The 251-nt window shown below is 80.9% G+C and overlaps 1 protein-coding gene across 1 annotated transcript in view; it reads left to right on the forward strand.

Annotated features, from left to right (window-relative positions):
- The window catches only part of INPP5B (inositol polyphosphate-5-phosphatase B), a 49,826-nt gene that overhangs the window by 7,669 nt on the left and 41,906 nt on the right, over positions 1-251 (forward strand). The gene's annotated exons all lie outside the window — the stretch shown is intronic.

Genomic DNA, 251 nt, shown 5'->3' on the forward strand with positions numbered 1-251 from the left:
CAGGTGCGGGGGGCGGCCCCGTGCCCCGGCCAGGAGCAAACCCTGCGCCTGGCTCCGCCCCGTGCGCATGCCCCCTTCCCGGGCGGCGGGCAGCCGGGGGTGAGTGGGGCACCCATCCGAGCAGGCCAGGGGTCCCATCCCAGGGCGCTGCTGGGCCTGGGGGCTACGGCTTCCCTCCGGCCCCGGGCCCCGCTCTGCCAGCGCAGGGCCCCCCCGGGCGGCGCCGGACGCGAGCCAAGGGTCCGGGCTGC

Source organism: Gavialis gangeticus, unplaced genomic scaffold (genome assembly GCF_001723915.1).
Source record: "Gavialis gangeticus isolate Ggan-Ray unplaced genomic scaffold, GavGan_comp1, whole genome shotgun sequence".
NCBI classification, from domain to species: domain Eukaryota; kingdom Metazoa; phylum Chordata; order Crocodylia; family Gavialidae; genus Gavialis; species Gavialis gangeticus.